Here is a 21,618-nt window from a genome sequence, read left to right on the forward strand (position 1 = left end):
AATAACACAATAAAACTAAAAAGAGTAAATAAAAGTTGTTTGGACTGAGAATAAACAAAAATTCCTTTGTTTAAAATTACTCAATCATTTCTATAGAAATCCCAAAAGACTCAAGAGAGACTATGAGTTCAGATAAATGATATAACAATGATACAGAAGACAAGTTTAGGGCGCAAATTGTAGCGCGGGTGGGCTGTGAGAAGCAACTGGATGCTTGGTGTAGAATGAGCTTGGAACCCCAGAACCTTAATTGGAAGGCAGGAGTTCAGCTCTGCTCCCAAGCCCTGGTTCTTTTCATTTAGTTTCAACCCTCCACAAGAACTCCCACAGAGAGGTCTATGGCCAATAGTCACAGGAACAGGCCTCAGGCCCTAGAGAGATTTACATCCTAATGAGGTACCTGAAGGCCAGAGGGTGGAGTCAATTAAGCATACTTTCCCCAGCCACTCCCCCCTCTCTCCCTGCTATTTAACTCAGGCCTGCCCTGGGTTTTACAGGGGGTGCATCTAGATCCATCCACCATCCACCATGACATTAAAGCCAGTAAAAACCCATGGACTTTCTCATGTCACTGGGATCACACCTTGAGGATCTGTGGAAACACAGCACCCATGCCCAACTTCCAGCCTGAAGGAACCAAGAAGGTTCCCAGCCAACTACCCACAGCCTGGTGTGAGGAACCCTGTGGTTCTCCAGCCAAAATTACCTTCAATTAATCCCAATTGTTTGTTGTATCCCAAGAAATAGACTGCAACTTTTTAAAAATACAATAGCCAATCCTGGCTAGTTACCTTGAGAGAAAAGATCTGAGTGGATGGTTTTCAGCTGACATTCATTCTAAAGCCAAGGAAAAAGCCAGGTTCAGAACTAAGTGTTTTAGTTAGTAGATGACAGAGGTTCTGGTTAGTCAACAAAATGATGGACTGGGTATGAGGAATATCTTGTACCTCACTGGTACTGTAAAACCCAAATGGAAAGGACCTTACCGATCTGTGGAGAACTGCAGACTCACCCCAAATCACTCAAGAGAAACACAACTTGATGCAAATCGCAAGAGGTTTACTGGCTAGCCAGGGCTGTCTTTCCTTCAAGCCCACACAGGGGCAGTGGAATTCAGCAGCCTGAACAAAAGAACTTTACAGCTTTTAAGGGTGAATCTACAAACAAGGTGGGGGTGGAGTTAGGGAAGGGGGAAGGCTGAGAGTGGAGTTAGGGAAGGGGGAAGGAGAGGGAACAGGTCACTAGGTCATGGATACATTTGATCTCAAATTCCTAAGATGCATGGTGTGTCACTTTATAATTGGCTATTTCGAACTAGTTTCACACTATATATCATGAGCTCCAGTTCAAGGGGGTCAGGCTTATCTCAAACTTTTAGCATCCTGGCACCAACTGTCTCAGGGCTGTTAGTTCAAAGCGCGGCCAGGCTAATCTCGGGCCCATAGCATCCTGACACCATGAATCTTAAGGTTTGTTTAATTAAGGCCATCTGTTCAAATGGTCAGCTAATTTCCTGGGACTGAGGCAACACAGTGTTTGACTTACAGGTTTTTATGTCTTTGCTTTTAAGAGTAGGGTTCAGGGGATCAACTTATGATTTTTCTATCTTTCAGTACAAATTGGCATAACTATGCTCTAAATGTATTTTGAGAGAAAAGTTTTATTTTTAACAAAGAGTGCTATGTAGGAGGAGCTAAGGTGAGAGTAGTACTGAGAGGAAGAGAAGGAGTAGGGAGAGGAGGAGAAGTAGGAGAAAAGAAGCTAGATGATGAGAGAGAGAAAGAGGGGGGAGACAGGGAGGCAGATGTTGATGTATCTCCACCAGTCAAAGATAGTTGATATATCTAGGTTGGGTAGTGGGTTACACCTCTGATTGAGCATTATCAAACTCATAAAACCTTTGATTAAAATTTTTAAAAAAGTGTATAAATGCAAAAAGGAAAAGGGGCATGGATAGGGGCTTTCTAAGGGGGGTTGAATGGGGAAAGGGGTGGCATCAGAAGTGTAAATAAAATATCCAATAAAAAAACAAACAAAAAAAAACAAAAAAAGAAAAAAGAAAAAAATACAATTAAGCAGGATGTGGTACACAAGCCTTTAACTCTTGATTCTGGGGAGTTTGCATCCACACTGGCCCTATGTAGGGAGCTCCAGACCAGCCAGGAATATACAGTGTGACCCTGTCTTTAACAAAAAGAAAAAGGAATAAAGATAGAGCTAGAGGTAGAGATAGAGAAAGAGAGATTATATATATATATATATATATATATATATATATATATATATATATATGTGTGTGTGTGTGTGTGTGTGTGTGTGTGTGTATGTATATGTGTGTGTGTGTGTGTTTATGGAGAGAGAGAGAGAGAGAGAGAGAGAGAGAGAGGCAGATGGGGCAGAGAGAGAGAGAGAGAAATTAAATATATATAGTTACATGAGCATCTAAAATGGAATAGATACACATAAAGTTAATAAAGTCTATACAAAATCAACATGAGGAAAACCATAAAACTCTAATTAAAAAAATAAGAGACCTAAATAATCTAGAAGATCTCTAAATTCAATAAAATGATTCTAAAATTAACAAGGCACTATACTTTGGATTGAAATGTTCCCAAAAGGTTGAAGACTTGGTCCTCAATGTAGCAATACTCAGAGGCAGAGTTTTTGGTAGGTCACTGGATAACAAGGACAATCTATCAATGGGATCATAACTGAATGGTCCATCAAGAAGTGGTGGAAACTGCTGTAGTTGCATCTAGCTGGGGGAGACTGTCATTGGAGGCACTCCACTCAAGGGTATAGTTCTTGTCCCTGGCCCTTTTCTTTCAGTTTCCCTACTTCTTAGTCAGCATAAGAGGTGCAGTTGTGCTCTACTGGACACTCTGAGCCATGTTTGGTCTTGGCTCAGCTGGAAGTAATGGAGCAAGTTATCACAGACTGATGCCTCAGAATTCCATCTACAGATGAAACTTTCTCCCAAGTTATCCAAGTTCTTTCTCTGACAAGATCAGGTACCTTTAACTTCTGACATAATGCAATGAATTCAGGTTTTCATTTCTTCAAACTAAAGCATGGCCAGAGGACCACTCACCTGTGCAGGGTCGTCTACCTGAGGCTGTAGGTGGCAAGGATTTGGCAGCCATGAATCTGCACAGGGCTTTGGGTGGCATGACAGGGTGTGCAGGCCAGGGTGAGCAGGCTAGGGAGGCACAAAGGGAGGCGGGCACAAACGCATGCCCAGTAAACCTGGTCCTCTCCACAGTATCATTTTTCTTAATTAAAGCATTTAAAATGGAAACTCGGTTTAATCTGGATTTTAGAGTTGTGAAGACACACCTTCTATTGGCCATATTTTCTTCTGGCACCATGTATAAATGACATGGAGGAAGAAAGTTCACTATATTTTTGTCTGCTTACTTTTGCTCCATTGCAAGTCCATTACTTCACTGTTAATTGAGTCTACTTCCCAGAGATCCCTGCATATAGAAGACCAGCTGAGACAACCAGTTCATGGACTGAACAACTACTGAGATCTTGCACCTTCCATTCACAGGCAGCCATTGTTCGATTAACTAGACCACAGCCTATAAGATATGCTAGTAAACCCCCATTTATATATTCTTGCTATAAGTTCTGTTCTTCTAAAGAATCCTGACTAATACATTTAGATGTGGAACGTGAAAACCTGCCCCCAAAAATTTTTAACAGAAACTGAAATTTAAAAAGGAAAGGAAAGAAAGAAGATCTTTGTTACATAAAAGACATGCTCTATCTTTGAGGTAAGCCTTAGAATGGTTTAAATTTGGCTGATGCAGTACTCCAAGACAAGATCTGAATACTATGAAGAATGGGATTTGTGTCTTCTTCCACAAATAAAGCTGCTCCCACACCAATAAATTCTAAATAGTTTGTGATGGGGCCTAAAGACACAGAAACCAGATAAAAATTGAACCACAAGCCTTTTCCTACGAGAGCTTCTAGGCCCAACCTCTTTCCTGGTTCCTCCCCTTGATCAGTTCTTTCCTTCTTACTCTCTCCATAGTTCTGTTTTTATCCTGTGTTTAAAGGCAAGTGAGAGGAAGTAAGTGTAGAGATGATTTGGAGTGACAGTGTCTAGTCCCAATGCCACCAGTGCTGCCATAAAGTGACCTAGCACAAGCAACAGGAAAGTACAGAGCATCAGAGGAAGAGAACAGTTTTACTTACTGAATTGTACCTGCTACCCAAACAAAATGTTCCACAGAAGCTCATCCAATGGCTGTCATCCTATAACAGCTCCCTTTGTTTCTGATACAACTGAAAAAAGACCTTTAAGAGGGTGTGGGAAGACTCTGGCTATAAGACACTTTCATCCCTTTCACCCCAGGCCAAATAGAAACATTTACATTAGTCTTGTTTTCTGCTGCTCTCTTGCTCTGATACTCTACTTCTCTGTTGCTTCTGCTAGGTCAATTTGAGGCAGCATTCCTGGCATTGGAACTAGGCACTCTCACATCCGAAGAACTCAACACTTACTTCCTCTCACTGGCCTTCCTGCCTCTACTGCTCTGACTCCCCCCACCATTCTTGGCAGTCTCTTGGTTTTACTCTATAACCAAGTCATCTGCTTATCACTCCCTAGAGATGAATTTTCAAAAGTCTCTTCTGGAACACATGATGGCAATCTCATAACACATTGCAGCTGATTCAGTTCAAATTCCACTCCAATTAAATGACCAGAGAGCTCCCTCTTCTGCAGACCTGAAACTAATCTGAGACAGTATTCTCCTCAGTTCAATAACAGAAGAGATGATGGCCCTTTTCCACTCATCTTTTGATGCTACATTTCCAACTTCTGTGAAGGCTCTTGCTTCCAGTTTCTCTGAGCTTATTAAGATTTGGAATGACAGCATTTTTTTATTGTAAGCTAGTAATAGTAGAAAATTAGTGATGACAACAGTTTTTAGTCAACCCAGAAAGTGTCTCTTGGGACAGCTTGTCTCCTAATACAGTCTGTATTACCTTGGGGAAACTCTTTCAGAAAGAAAAGGCTGCAGGAGAGAAACACATCTCATGATACACCTGTAACACTTTCTTTATTCCCAAACCCTTCACTCTGCCTCAATACAGGGTCATAGCCAGCTTTATTTTCTGGCAGACCCCTCACTATCCTGTGGTAGAAAGGATTAGCCTCATTATGTGCTCTAATAAACACAGTCCTGTCTGTTGAAGCTCAGACTCTGATGTCTATCTGCTTTCTCACTTTTTAAGTTGAGTTGCAAATCATACACTATCCATTTATAGATCTTCATGAACTGGATAAAAAAGCTACTGTTTTATCTATGCTATGATAACCATGTCTGCTTAGCAATGATTACTTATTTCAAAACAGTTATCAGGGAGCATTTTGAATATACTAACACAAACATTAAATGTTTAAACAATGGCTCTGCCAGTCATTGAGATCTGACCAATATTTTTTAAACATATATATTTGACAGTCACAGTGGACCCTATATATGGGCAAAACAAGTAGTTACCCATTACATTGTTAAATATATTTCAAATGAGAGACCAAATAAGGATATTCTCAGGAAAAATCTAAAAGAATTCATTATTGTTGAACCACACTGTAAAAATTACTATTTGCTTCCTTATGAAAAAGACATGTTATCCCAGAGACCAGAAAGAAGAAGACAAAGCACTTCAGAAATCCAACAAGAAACACTTAGGACAAAATAAAACCATGAGTTTAATGTTTGTAAAATTCACATAACTGCCTGGTGTGGTGGTACATGCCTTTAATCTCAGCACTCAGAAGGCAGCTGCAGGTGAATTCCAGCCATTGCAACCTCCGCTTATACAGTGAGTTCCAAGCCAGCCAGATGTAAGTATAGTGGAACACTGTTTCAGAAAGAAAGGGAGAAAGAATCAAAGGAAAAAAGGAAGGAAGAAAAAAGGGAAGGAGAGAAGGAAGGAAATATAAAGGAAGGAAAGAAAGAAGAAAGGGAATTACATCAAAATCAAACATAATAAAAGTAAACAACATGGTAGTTTAGGATCACAGGAAGGACAAAAGACATGATATGCATTGAGAGACATATAGCACAGGCAACAATTAAACACTCACAAATATAAGAATTGCAAAGGCTATTAATATCCATACTGATTGTTGTGGTCTGCAGCCTAGCATAGCTGCAATCATTTTGATCCAAGCCTGACAGATGTTTCTTATTGTTACTGTAATATGCTTTATGGTCATTGACACAGAAAAATAACTTGGTTCAGGGCAGGGTCATGATGATCACATTCCCTGTTATATTCTCTGAGTTATGAGTTTTGTTAATCTTAATAAGCTTCATGTAGGACCCATCAAATCAAATGTCAGTAGGAACTTCTATGTCTGAAATGGCTTGAGTTAGCATCAACCACCAGGTAGCACTTGCATATAAGTTAATTGTGGTTTTTGCAGTTTTATTCTTTATAAGCTGACATAGAAAAATGTCTGAGGTCATAGCCTCAGCCCATGAATTCTGAGTTATGGCTCTAATTGACGAGTCTTAAGATGTGTGTTCAATAAACCACCCCGCTCTGGGATATGGTTGTTTGTGTGGTTTATGGAGGGACTCCTAGAACCCACCATAGATGGGATGTGGTCTATGGAGCAACTAGAAGTGTCCAGAAGGTGTAAATAGTGGTGCAGATACAATCTATAGTGAATTGAATATGCTTAGCCCAGGGAATAACACTATTAAGAGGCTTGGCTTTGGAGAGGGTGTGACCTTGCTGGAGAGAGTAAGTGACTTTAGAACTGGGCTTTGAGAACCTCCTCCTAGCTTCCTGAAAATAGTAGTCCTCTTCTGTTGGCCTCAAATCAAGATGTAGAACATTTAATTCCTCCAGCACCATGCCTGCCTGGACACTGCCACCATTCCATCCATGATGATAATAGACTGAATCTCAAAACACATAAGCCAGCCCAAATTAAATGTCTTTTATGAAAGTTGCCTTGGTTATGATGTCTCTTCACAGCAACAAAACCTGAACAAAGACAGAAGTTGGTGCCATGCAATGGGACATTTTTGTGATAGCCTTGACCATGTTTTTGATTGGAAAATTGTGGAAATGGGGACTTTGTATATGAAAAGCCATAAAGTGCTTTAATTGGGACTTCATGGACCATTCTGTAGAAGTATGAAACACATTGGTGCTGAGGGTGATTTGAATTCTGAATATTGTTTAGGTAAAGAATGTTGCTGCATTTTGCCCTTATCTAAATAGTCTACCCAAGGATAAAGAAATTTGATGAATTGCAGTGACAAAGGAAGTCTCCAAACACTCCAACATAGACTTTGTCCTCAGATTTACTTTTATAGAGAGCATTCTAATCAAGCATAGGAAGCTTAGAAAGGAAAAATATGAAACGTGTGGTTTAAGTAATAAAAGGGCACCAAGAAGCACAATGGAGCTAAACTCTGTGTTATGAGAAGATAAAACAGCTGGGCAGTGATGGCACACTCCTTTAATCCCAGGACTTAGGAGACAGAGGCAGGCAGATTTCTGAGTTCGAGGCCAGCCTGGTCTATAGAGTGAGTTCCAGATCAACCAAGGCTATACAGAGAAACCCTGTCTTGAAAAAGCAGAAGAGAGAGAGAGAGAGAGAGAGAGAGAGAGAGAGAGAGAGAGAAGAGATAAACCAATTAAGGGATTGGTGATTTGGGAGCAAGATCCTACTCAGCTAAACTTGCCATTTATGCATTTGCCATTGAACAAAGAACTACAATCAAGAAAGGGAAGACACAGATTTGGATCATGAGGAATAGTGATGATGAAAAGCTTAGTTCTAGTCCTGGTGGTACAATGTCTTTAATACCAGGGAAAAAAAAAGACAAAAAGATCTCCAAGTTAAAAGCCAAAGTGGTGGAGAGCAATTTCCAAGTAGAGAAAAGCTGAGGTTTCAGGAATGTTAGTACATGCCTTTCATTCTAGAACTCAAGAGACTGAGGCATGGAGATCTGTGAGTTTAAAGTCTATTGACACAGCAGGTTCCAAGACAGCCAAGCTTAGGCAGTGAGAGAGTTGGAAGCAGACAATTGGGGATGATGTAATAGAAAAAAAACGGGACCTGTTCCAGCCCCCAAAAGCAGCAGAACTTGGAAGCTTCAGCCCTATGGCTCTGGCTTGAGATTCAAAAATAGAATGGGTTACTGTGAGAGTTGATCCTGGTTATCTGGAGCTAAAAATTTAGTGGTGGTTAGAAAAGACTAGCACTTCTGATGGTGGACTAAATTGATTTTTTATTATGCTATACTAAGTATATCCCTGACAGCCTCCTGTACTTTAACAAGCCTATGGGTGACCAGGTGTGGAATATAGCAGTTTGAATATGCTCACCTCAGGGAGTAGCACTATTCAGAGGTGTGGCTTTGTTGGAGTGGGTGTGGCTTTGAGACCCTCCTTCTAGCTGCCTGGAAGCCAGACTTCTGTTTCCCTTTAGAAAAGAATGCAGAACTCTTAGCTTTTCCATTCTTATGCCTGCCTAGACACTGTCATGTTCCCACCCTGATGGTAGCAGACTGAACTTCAGAACCTGCAAGACAGCCCCAATTAAATGTTGTCTTTTATAAAATTTGCCTTCGTCATGGTGTCACTTTATAGCAATGAAACCCAAGCTAAGAAACAATCCCTAGTTCTTTGGCAGGAGGTGGGAAAGATAAATAACAACAAAATGTGATTTCTAGGTTGTACCACAGGAAGAGATGCATACAAATGTATTAAGCTGTTGGTAGCAGATAAAAGAAACTTGTCTTAAGTACTGCCAGTTTAACCTCAGACTCCATTTTACCTAAACTGACCACCTCCTTTTAAAAGAAATAATAGTTCGGCCGCTCGCCCCTCCTCCAGTCTGAGGCCTGCGGGTGAGTGCACCCAGGAGTCCCCCAGACACATTCTGGGGGATCCATAGAACCCATAGCCAGCGCTAGCACCCCCCTACCGCCGCTCGACCCTCCTCTGGTCTTAGGCCTGCAGCTGAGTGCACCCTGGATTCTGCCAGACACATTCTGGGGGATCCATAGAACCCATAGCCAGCGCTAGCACGCTCCTTCTGCTGCTCGCCCCTCCTCCGGTCTGAGGCCTGCGGGTGAGTGCACCCCGGATTCCGCCAGACATATTCGGGGGGGATCCACAGATCCCACAACCAGCTTTAGGTAGGAAAACCCACATACTACCCTGAGCTCATAGCTGGGCACCCTGAGTGATCAGAACCCAGCAGATACCCCTCCCCGCCCCCCTCCTCCGCGCCCCTGCCGGCTAGCACCCCCCTTCTGCCCATCTCCTGGGTCTGAGTCCCGGACCAGACCTCTACCAGGTCTGCAGTTGTGTGGACCCCGGATACCGCCTGAGACATACTGGAAGGTCCACTCAACCCAGAGCCACAGAGGAACAACTGAACTCAGAGTGTCAGACAACATATCCTGAGATATCCAAGAGGAGACACTGCACCCAGAACAGCAGATATCTAGCTGGACTGCTACCTTGGAGGCACCATATCCTGAGGCATCCTAGAGATACCACTGTAATCAGTGCAGCTGGAAAAAATCACAGAGACATCTGGACTCCTAGAAGACCAAACACAAGCTAGACAACTGGAAAGACAGGCTTCAATCAGAGACAGAAGTACAGGTAGCACTAGAATTAACCAGATGGCAAAAGGCAGGCGCAAGAACATAAGCAACAGAAACCAAAGTTACATGGCATCATCAGAACCCAGTTCCCCCATCATAGCAAGCCCTGAACACCCCATCACACCAGAAAAGCAGGATTCAGAATTAAAATCACTTCTCATGATGATGATAGAGGACTTTAAGAAAGACATAAATAACACTCTCAAAGAACAAATAGAAACCCTTAGAGAAGAAACACAAAAATCCCTTAAGGAATTGCAAGAAAATGCAACCAAAAGGGAGAAGGAATTAAACAAAACAATGCAGGATCTAAAAATGGAAATAGAAACAATAAAGAAATCACAAAGGGAGAGTACCCTGGAGATAGAAAACTTAAAAAAACGATCAGGAGTCACAGACATAAGTATTACCAACAGAATACAAGAGATGGAAGAGAGAATCTCATGTGCAGAAGATACCATGGAAAACATTGACACAACTGTCAAAGAAAATGCAAAATACAAAAAGTTACTAACCCAAAATATACAAGAAACCTAAGACACAATGAGAAGGCCAAACCTAAGGATAATAGGAATAGATGAGGGGGAAGACTCCCAACTTAAAGGACCAGTAAATATCCTCAACAAAATTATAGAGGAAAACTTCCCTAACCTAAAGAAAGAGATGTCCATAAATATACAAGAAGCCTACAGAACTCCAAATAGTTTAGACCAGAAAAGAAATACTTCCCGCCACATAATAGTCAAAACATCAAATGTACAAAACAAAGAAAAAATACTAAAAGCAGTAAGGGAAAAAGGCAAAGTAACATATAAAGGCAGACCTATAAGAATTACACCAGACTTCTCACCAGAGACCATAAAAGCCGAAGATCCTGGACCGATATCATACAGACCCTAAAAGAACATAAATGTCAGCCCAGACTACTATACCCAGCAAAACTGTCAATCATTATTGACGGAGAAACCAAAATATTCCATGACAAATCCAAATTTACACAGTATCTCAACACAAACCCAGCACTTCAAAGGATAATTGGTGGAAAGCTCCATCACAAGGAGGGAAACTACAACCTAGAAAAAGCAGGAAAGTAATCTTCCAAAAACCGTAAAAGAAGGTAGCTACACAAACATATCTCCACTGCCAATAACAAAAATAACAGGAAACAACACTCATTTTTCCTTAATATCTCTTAATATCAATGGACTCAATTCTCCAGTGAAAAGACATAGACTATCAGACTGGATATGTAAACAGGACCCAACATTTTGCTGCATTCAGGAAACGCACCTCTGTGGAAAGGACAGACACTACCTCAGAGTAAAAGGTTGGAAAACAATCTTCCAAGCAAATGGTCCCAAGAAACAAGCTGGAGTAGCGATTCTAATATCAAATAAAATCAGTTTTCAACCACAAGTAATCAAAAAAGATAAAGAAGGACACTTCATATTCATGAAAGGAAAAATGTACCAAGAGGAACTTGCAATTCTCAACATCTATGCCCCAAATGTAAGGGCACCCACATACATAAAAGACACTTTACTAAAACTTAAAGCATACATTGCACCCTACACAATAATAGTGGGAGATTTCAACACTCCACTCTCAGCTATGGACAGATCATGGAAACAGAAACTAAATCGAGACACAATGAAACTAACAGAAGTTATGAACCAATTGGACTTAACTGACATCTATAGAACATTTCATCCTAAAACAAAAGAATATACCTTCTTCTCAGCACCTCATGGTACCTTCTCGAAAACAGACCATATAATTGGTCACAAAACAGGCCTCAACAGACACAAAAAGATTGAAATAATCCCCAGTACCTTATCAGACCACCATGGATTAAGACTTGTCTTTGACATGGACAAAAACATCAGAAAACCGACATACACTTGGCAACTGAACAATGCTCTACTCAATGATAACTTGGTCAAGGAAGAAATTAAGAAAGAAATTAAAGACTTTTTAGATTTAAATGAAAATGAGGACACATCATATCAAAACATGTGGGACTCATTGAAAGCAGTACTAAGAGGAAAAATCATAGCTCTAAGTGCTCACAAAAAGAAAGTGGAAAGAGCATACGTCAACAACTTGACAGCAAACCTGAAAGCATTAGAACAGAAAGAAGCTAGTATACCCAAGAGGAGTAGACAGCAGGAAATAATCAAACTCAGGGCTGAAATCAACCAAGTTGAAACAAAAAGAACTATACAAAATATCAACAAAACCAGGAGCTGGTTCTTTGAGAAAATCAACAAGATAGACAAACCCTTAGCCAGACTAACCAAAGGGCGCAGAGACAGCATTAAAATTAATAAAATCAGAACTGAAAAGGGAGACATAACAACAGAAACAGAGGAAAGTAAAAAAATTATCAGATCCTACTACAAAGGCCTATACTCAACAAAATTGGAAAATCTGGAGGAAATGGACAATTTTCTAGATAGATACCAGGTACCAAAGTTAAACGAGGAGCAGATAAACCACCTAAACAGTCCCAAAACGCCTAAAGAAATAGACACAGTCATTAAAAATCTTCCCACCAAAAAATGTCCGGGGCCAGATGGTTTCAGTGCAGAATTCTTTCAGACCTTCAAGGAAGACCTAAAACCAATCCTCTTCAAGTTATTCCATCGAATAGAAACAGAAGGAACACTACCCAATTCATTCTATGAAGCTACCATTACACTCATACCTAAACCACAGAAAGACCCAACAAAGAAAGAGAACTACAGACCAATCTCTCTTATGAATATTGACGCAAAAATACTCAATAAAATTCTCGAAAACCGAATCCAACAACACATCAAAACAATTATCCATCAAGATCAAGTAGGCTTTATCCCAGGAATGCAGGGATGGTTCAATATTCAGAAATACATCAATGTAATCCACTACATAAATAAACTCAAAGAGAAAAACCACATGGTCATCTCACTAGATGCTGAGAAAGCATTTGACAAAATTCAACATCCCTTCATGTTAAAAGTCTTGGAAAGATCAGGAATACAAGGCCCATATCTAAACATAGTAAAAGCAATATACAGCAAGCCAGTAGCCAACATCAAACTAAATGGAGAGAAACTTGAAGCAATCCCACTAAGATCAGGGACTAGGCAAGGCTGCCCACTCTCACCTTACCTATTCAATATAGTACTGGAAGTTTTAGCTAGAGCAATTAGACAACAAAAGGAAGTCAAAGGGATACAGATAGGAAAGGAAGAAATCAAAATTTCACTATTTGCAGATGATATGATAGTATACTTAAGTGAACCTAAAACTTCCACCAGAGAACTCCTAAACCTGATAAACAACTTTAGCAATGTGGCTGGATATAAAATCAACTCAAACAAATCAGTAGCCTTCCTCTACTCAAAGGATAAACAGGCAGAGAAAGAAATCAGTGAAATGACACCCTTCACAATAGCCACGAATAAAATAAATTATCTTGGAGTGAATCTAACAAAGCAAGTGAAAGATCTGTATGACAAGAACTTCAAGTCTCTGAAGAAAGAAATTGAAGAAGATCTCAGAAGATGGAAAGATCTCCCATGCTCCTGGATTGGCAGGATTAATTTAGTAAAAATGGCTATCCTGCCAAAAGCAATCTACAGATTCAATGCAATACCCATCAAAATTCCAAATCAATTCTTCATAGAGATAGAAAGAGCAATTTACAAATTCATTTGGAATAACAAAAAACCTAGGATAGCGAGAACTATTCTCAACAATAAAAAAACCTCTGGGGGAATCACCATTCCGGACCTCAAACTGTACTACAGAGCAGTAGTGATAAAAACTGCTTGGTATTGGTACAGAGACAGACAGGATGATCAATGGAACAGAATTGAAGACCGAGAAATGAACCCGCATACCTATGGTCACTTGATCTTTGACAAGGGAGCTAAATTCATCCAGTGGAAAAAGGACAGCATTTTCAACAAGTGGTGCTGGCTCAACTGGAGGTCAACATGAAGAAGAATGCAAATTAATCCATTCTTATCTCCTTGCACAAAGCTCAACTCCAAGTGGATAAAGGACCTTCACATAAAGCCAGGTACACTGAAAATATTAGAAGAGAAGTTGGGGAAGACCCTCGAATACCTAGGCACAGGGGAAAAGTTCCTGAACAGAACACCAATGGCTTATGCTCTAAGATCAAGAATCGACAAATGGGACCTCATCAAATTGCAAAGCTTCTGTAAGGCAAAGGACACTGTCAACAAGACAAAACGGCAACCAACAGATTGGGAAAAGATCATTACCACTCCTACATCCGATAGGGGGCTAATATCAAATATTTACAAAGAACTCAAGAAATTAGACGCCAAACAACAAAATAACCCCATTAAAAAATGGGGTACAGAGCTAAACAAAGAATTCTCAACTAAGGAAACTTGAATGGCCGAGAAGCACCTTAAGAAATGCTCAACATCCTTAGTCATCAGGGAAATGCAAATCAAAACAACACTGAGATACCACCTCACACCAGTCAGAATGGCTAAGATCAAAAACTCAGGTGATAGTAGATGCTGGCGAGGATGTGAAGAAAGAGGAACACTCCTGCATTGTTGGTGGGGTTGCAAGCTGGTACAACGACTTTGGAAGTCAGTCTGGCGGTTCCTCAGAAAATTGGACATAGCACTACCTGAGGACCCAGCTATACCACTTCTGGGTATATACCCAGAAAATGCCCCAACAAATAACAAAGACATATGCTCCACTATGTTCATAGCAGCCTTATTTAAAATAGCCAGAAGCTGGAAAGAACCCAGATGCCCTTCAACAGAGGAAAGGATACAAAAAATGTGGTACATTTACACAATGGAATATTACTCAGCTATTAAAAATAATGAATTCGAGAAATTCTTAGGTAAATGGATGGAACTAGAAAATATCATCCTGAGTGAGGTAACCCAATCACAAAAGAACACACATGGTATTTACTCACTGATAAGCGGAGATTAGCCCAAAAAATTTGAAACAACAAAGATTCAACTACCAGACGACATGAAGCTCATGAAGAAGAAAGAACAAGTGAGGATGCCTAGGTCTTTCTTAGAAGGAGTAACTGAATACCAAAGGGAGCAAATATGGAGACAAAGTGTGGGTCGGAATCTGAAGGGGGGGGTTGTAGGGAGACCATTGCGTCTGGGTATTCATTCCATAGGCAGTCACCAAAAATAGACGCTGATAGGGATGTCAGGATGGGAAAGCTGACAGCAGCCTGATAAGGCTGTCTCCTTAGAGGTCTCTCAGAGTCGGACATACCCAGAGACAGATACCCACAGCTATCCATTAATCTGATCAAAGTTCCCAATGGAGGAGTTAGAGAGTAAATTGAAGGAACCGTGAACAGTAAGGGCTGGTGGCCCCGTGAGGAGAGCAACAATACCAACCAGCCAGAGCTCCCCAGGGTCTAAACCACCAGCCTAGGAGCACATAGGGAGAGACACATGACTCCAGCTGTATATGTAGGGGAGGATGGCCTTGTTGGGCATAGGTGGGAGACAAGATCATTGGTACCCTGAAGGCTGAGCACTGAGGGGGGGGGATCTGAGGTTGGGGAGGGAGGCTGGGGGTAGGTGGGTAAACACCCTCATAGAGGCAGGAGGAGGGGGGATGGGATAAGAGGTTCCTGGGTGGTGGGGGAAATATGGTAAGGGGATAAAATTTGAAATGTAAATATTATATCCAATAAAAGAGGGGAAAAATAGAAAAGCCGTTAGAACCAACATTCTTAATAAAATGTCAGCCCTCTTTAAAAAAAAAAACTATCTTGATACTAAAATTTGTTTTGAGAATTGTATATTGCAGAATGATCAGCCTTGGTGTATCTACTCAACAAGCAAGCTGGGCAGACCTGCTCAAACCTCTGAGGTCCATGAATTCCATCTGGAGGCAGCGAAGACACAGCATCAGAGGATTGTCAATTTGCTCTTCCCCCCACTCCTCTTCTAATATCTCAACGCCCATAATCAGCTTGAAGAAGCTAATGATGAGTCAGCACCCCTATTCCCTGGGCATGGGGACTAAGGTGGTAAATGTTGGGCTGTCTCTCTAGGTAAAAGTAGTGGTTTTGTCAGAATAGAGAGGATTAGCTAGGGTTTATTGCATAGCCATAACCTATTAGTAGAAATCTGTATAATTAATATCAAGATGAAGATATAAATTCTTAAATGGCACCAATTTACTTTGTTTACAAATTTTAAGGTTTTCATTGGCATGAGCTTCTTAGTGATATAAGAGTGAGATGAATATTGTTACTCTCATAGGCATTGTACCAGTATAACACACTTAGGAATACAAAGCTTAGACCCAGTCCTTCTTTAACTTTTTTAACTGATTTGAGATGGTCAGCCTGTGAGTTAAGGGACTATAGCAAATTCATGACTTGGAGTTTATTATAAGGGTGTTCTCTATGTTTTATTTAGAAATAGCTGAGTGGAGTTAACAGGCAGCAGTCCAGATTACCTTACATGGATAGCTGGTTTTCAAAACATCAGAAATCCTTAGAATTGACATGACAAACATTTCAGTATTAATGTTCATTTTCATTAGAGACCTGTCTGCTCCGGACAGCTTCCTATGTTAAATTCTAAGAAGAAATTGAGCATCCTTGGAGTTACTCCAGTTGTGGTGAGACAGCCACTAGGCAAGAATTGCCACTTTCCCTCTACAGACAAATTACTGTCCAGAAAAGGACACACTTGCAGAATAGTCGACTGATTATGTCTGCCTAGACAGAGTAATCAGCCCTTAATAATTCTGCAGCACTAAGGTCTGTCAGATGATCCTGGGCCAGAAGGCAGAAGAACAGATGCTCCAACGTTTTGAAGTAGAGCGAGTGTCCAGGTGTTCAGAGGTCTCTATAAATTGGCTAAGTTTTAGAAGCTATGCTTTGTGCTTCCCACAATTATAGTCAACTCAGTCATTCTGGATTTCTGACGGGGTTGAAAACTTATAGCTATTTACCTTGAGAGAAAAGATCTGAGTGGATGGTCGTCAGCTGACATTCATCCTAATGCCAAGGAAAAAGCCAGGTTCAGAACTAAGTGTTTTAGTTAGGATAGATGACAGAGGTGCTGGTTAGTCAACAAAAGGATGGACTGGGTATTAGGACTATCTTGTACCTCACTGGTACAAATTGGCATAATTATGCTCTAATTGTATTTTGAGAGAAAAGTTTCCTTTTAACAGGAAGGGTGATGTGTAAGAGGAGCTAAGGTGAGAGGAGTACTGAGAGGAAGAAAAGGAGTAAGAAGAGGAGAAGAAGAAGGAGAGGAGAAGCTAGGTGATGAAAGAGAGATAAAGGGGAGACAGGGAGGCAGATGTTCATGTATCTCCACCAGTCAAAGATAGTTGATATATCTAGGTTGGGTAGTGGGTTACAGCTCTGATTGAACAATACCAAACTTATAAAGCCTATGATTAACATTTTTTAAAAAAATGTATAAATGCAAAAAGGGAAAGGAGACATGGGATAGGGATTTTCTAAGGGGGGGGTGAATGGGGAAAGGGGATGGCATCTGAAGTGTAAATGAAAGATCTAGTAAATAAAAAAAAAATTACCTAAAAAAAAATATGCTATTGTGGCCCACTAACATTCTGTTTTTTGATTTGTTGGTTGGTTTTGTTTGTTTGTTTTGGATTGTGTTAATTTATTCTGAGGATTAAATATTTGTGTAGAGAAAAAAAAAAGAAATAATAGTTCCCCAAACATAATGCCTATTTCTAACACCAGAAGAAGTGAACTTGACTGGTTGGGCAAAAACACATTCAGTGTCAGTTAACCATGATGGCACACTTGGAAATGTCACTATTCCCTCAGCTCTGATTAGTAAAGATCATAATGTAACTTGTCTCTCATAGGTGCAGGTTTTAGGCTTATACAATCTGCTTCAGTCCCCACTCAGGTGTAACAAAGCTGGCTGATGAAGGCTTCTGTATTCAGCATGCTATCTCCAAAAAACACTATAGTCCAAAAATGAAAATTATTTAGAGCCACTGAAATGACTCTTTATTTTTTAACTTATTTATTTATTTATTTATTTATTTTATATGAGTACATTGTAGCTGTCTTCAGACACACCAGAAGTGGGCATCAGACCCCATTGCAGATGGTTATGAGCCACCATGTGGTTGCTGGAAACTGAACTCAGAACTTCTGAAAGAGCAGTCAGGGCTCTTAACCTCTGAGCCATCGCCAAAGCCCCCAAAATGACTCTTTATAAGTTAAACAGACAACATAAAGTTCTAAACGACTTAAACATGAAAACTTGGTCAACTGCAAGTTAAAATCTAAGTATCAAAATATACATAAATCAACTTGGATTGTTTCTAACATTCACAACCAAGTTCTCTGAGGTAATTTTGCAGAAAATATGTGTCAAGATGTAATTGACTGTGAGAATGCTCACTTCAGAGTTGTTCATAAAAGATTACAAATCATCTAAATATCCTGATTTTTGAGCTATTAAATAATCATTGTAGATTTTAAGAGATTTTTCTCTTAAGATTTATTTGATGGTGTATTTATGGTTAAAGCCTATGTAACTGTTCCTGGCTAGCTTGCCATTTTGTGCTGTTAATAATAATACAGGGAAACTTTCTCATATGTTGCTTGTGCTGTTACTAGTAGTCTATTCATACCCAAGTTGATTGCCTACATTGTTATGTTCTGTTCCCTTGAAAACCAATTACAATAGTAGTCAGTAGAACTGCTTTGCAAAGTTACCCACAACATGCATGGACCCAAACCAACTGCCTAGCAGCATTCCTGTGCCTATGTATAAGTTTGTATAGTATTTTCTTTCATAAGCTCACTATGAGATGGACCCCAATATAAAAGAGACCTATATTAGAAACCATTTGGAATAAGACTTTATTTTCAGTAGGAGTTGAATAAAGTTTAAGTTCCCAAGAGTTCCTGGGAAATAACATGCTACTTGTCATAAAGAAATATGTACATGGGTAACTGATACCCTAGTTGGCAAGATAAGACAAGAATGTTAGACAACTGCCATCCTGGTTGACAAGTTAAGACATGAATGTTAGATAAGGTAAGTCCCCTGCCACAGTGGAATACCTCAACCAATAGGAGCAGGATATGTGTACAACAAAGACATGGTCAGAAGAGGGTGTCAGATCCCTAGAAGCTGGAGTTAAAGATAGCTGTGAGCCAGGTGAAGCACTTGCTAGAAACCAGTCTAATCTTGTGCAAGAGCACCAAGTATTCTCATCCCCTAATTTTAAAAAAGGACACATTGTAATTATTAAGCAATCTTTAGGTGTATTACTAAAGTTACCAAGTAATCCTAATTATATACAACTTTTATGACACAGTGAGACTGAGAATAGCTCAGTGACAGAGCACTTGTGTAATATGGGCAAGGTCCTAAGTCTTATCCCTTCCCCACCATGGTGTTTAGGTAACAGAGATGGTTTGGGGAGTGATAACTGTTGCCTGAGGATCAAATGAAGCCATTACTTTTTATTATATTCCTCTATTTGAGAGTTTTTTACAGTTATATTTCAAAACTAAAGAGAAAGTATCAGAACAAAGTTTAAAATAGTAGCAAAAACACAAATTACTAGAAGCCTAAGTAACATAGCACATTCCTGAGACATTACAATAGAAGACTAAAGACTCAAAAAAAAAAAAAAAAAAAAAAAAAGCTCCAAGGAGTTAAGCTGGGTAATCTTTCTCATGATTAAGGCCTGCCATCTTTATTACAGGTGGTGGCAATGCTTCCTGTAATGTATCTGTTTAACAGGGACTATAGAGCCTTAAGAATATTCTTGCACCCTGGAGATTTCAGATTCCTACCAGATACAAGGTGCATGTTTATAGGAGTTCTGAAGCACAAACAAAGGCTGACATCAGGTAGAAACTTTCTATTAACTACTTTATAAACTAAAAGGTTATGAGGAAAATAGCAAAATAATTTCAGTGTGCACTAATTCTGCTCTGACTTTCATCTCTTAGAATCCCAGCACTGATTCTGTACAATAGAAACATGAAAATATCTGACCCTATGGCTTTATGGCTCTCAATTTCAGACCTTTGAGAACTGATAAAAGAAGCAGGATAACACAATTAGAAATATGTGTCTCAATGCTGACATTTATAATTTATTATGGTACAAATTGCCATTAAACAGAAAGAATTCCCTGCCCAGTACTTAGACCAGGTCTCAATTACTTGATTCCTCTTACTAGGCCTTCGTTGATAACAACAGTTGAATTGCTTTTAAGGATGGCAATGTAAGATTTAGATTAAAATTTAGTCACTACCATTAAAAAGATGTGAGTTAAATCTTAATTCTGGTTCCCTCAACCACTAAAATTGGGACTTTGGGCAAATGAATTAATCCCCTCATTCTTAACAGGGTAACAATAATAGAGTGAGAAGTACAGCATGAAACCTTTTGCAATTATAGCTGTAATCAAGTTAAAGTATGCAACCTGTAAAGAACAGTGGTTGGTTTATATAGCATCCCAGTGCAGATTAGGAAGGATGCTGGTTCTAGAATGTTAAGGAGTGACATTGGTCAATCTGTCTCAAAGTCATCACTACAGTTTAATAGAGAGTTAAAGCTGGCCAAGTCTCAGAGCTACTCATGCTGCAATCAAAGTGCTGATGGTAAAAACTGTCATTCTAGTTTTGCTTTCATCACATACCATGGATCCTTAGTTTGTTGCAAAAGACCTCTTCAAAGAGTAACTTCTTAGGCTAGGGTTCAATTATCCACTTAAATTCAACATTCAATGGAGTGATACTTCAAATAATACAGACAGGATGCACAAACTACAAACATATCATATACTTCCAAAGCAATAAAGGTACCTATTTAGTTTAGCTTTGTACATGCACGTGTGAATTTGCACAAGACAATTCAAGGTAAGACAAATACACCTTTGAAACGACTATGTCTCAGGGACGTTAATTTGAAACCTTTTCTTCAGCTGTCAGTATAATGCTGAAATTTGTTCTTTCCACAAATGTCAGATGTTTAGACACTTTCTACTTCCTGGATTTATTTTTAGCTAGAATTAGGAGACCTCCCCCACAAGGATATGTTGGAAGTATATACAATAATAATCCAACTACATTACTAGATACATGAAGGCTTCCTCATATGTTTCATCAATAGTACTGAGAGAAAATAGATACACTTAATATGAAAACAATAGTTTTCAAATAGACTCTGACACTTGTCTCCCACATCCACAACAATAAAAGAACATATAATACATGACATGCTCTATTCGAACAGAACGTGGAGGCTTCCTGGAGGAGATCACACACTTAAGTCACACATCATATTCTCCATTATGTTATGACAGTGAGTGGAACAGGTTTGAAATTGGGGCATGTAATGTACAAAAGTTTTACCAGAGGTCCCTAAATTCAAATTATTGTTTACAAAGTGAGAGCAACTCTCCTGGAGGATTCTGATGTCACTGAACAGACACTGGGCTGGGAATGGGCACAATACTCCTGCCTCATCAGTCAAAGGTATATCATTCTCTCTTTTGATCACTTAGGTGACTTCAAGATAATAGATAGACTTATCCCTGTGATTTTCTTCAGGAAAATATCCCTCCAGTTCAGAGAGCTCATTCACCCTGGAGGATGAAAGTTGTGGTGCATGTTGGGTTGCTGATCTGATAAAAGAAAAAATGCCTGGGCTTCTCTCTCCCAGGAGCTGCTAGAGAAAGACTGTCTCTGTGGGGAATATTTACTAGAGATGCACTTATAGACAAAACTATATGTAAGCCCTTTCTTTTCTTCAGTTTCAACTGATTTTGCTTACCAGAGTCACCTATTTAACTGAGGGTTGTCTATGACACTCATCCTCATAAGTTACCTGGGTGCCCTGAGATCAAGAGAAGTTACAACTATTACCCTGGTCACTAATACAAATAGAACCAT

Source organism: Arvicanthis niloticus, chromosome 5 (assembly GCF_011762505.2).
Source record: "Arvicanthis niloticus isolate mArvNil1 chromosome 5, mArvNil1.pat.X, whole genome shotgun sequence".
In the NCBI taxonomy this organism is placed as follows: Eukaryota; Metazoa; Chordata; class Mammalia; order Rodentia; family Muridae; genus Arvicanthis; species Arvicanthis niloticus.